Here is a 345-nt window from a genome sequence, read left to right as displayed (position 1 = left end):
CCAGATGACCAGGGTTCGATTCCCCGGCCGGGTGGAGATATTTGGGTGTGTCTCCTTTCACGTAGCCCTGTTCACCTAGCAGTGAGTAGGTACGGGATGTAAATCGAGTTGTTGTTGTCCCGGTGTGTGGTGTGTGCCTGGTCTCAGGCCTATCCCAGGATCGGAAATAATGAGCTCTGAGCTCGTTCCGTAGGGTAACGTCTGGCTGTCTCATCAGAGACTGCAGCAGATCAAACAGTGAATTACACACACACACACACACACACACACACACACACACTTTACTGTCTAATGTATTACAGGTACAAATAAGGCACTCATCTCCTGAAATGATTTTGCAGATAG

The sequence above is a fragment of the Portunus trituberculatus genome, chromosome 48, assembly GCF_017591435.1.
Source record: "Portunus trituberculatus isolate SZX2019 chromosome 48, ASM1759143v1, whole genome shotgun sequence".
NCBI classification, from domain to species: domain Eukaryota; kingdom Metazoa; phylum Arthropoda; class Malacostraca; order Decapoda; family Portunidae; genus Portunus; species Portunus trituberculatus.
This window is presented reverse-complemented; position numbering follows the sequence as displayed.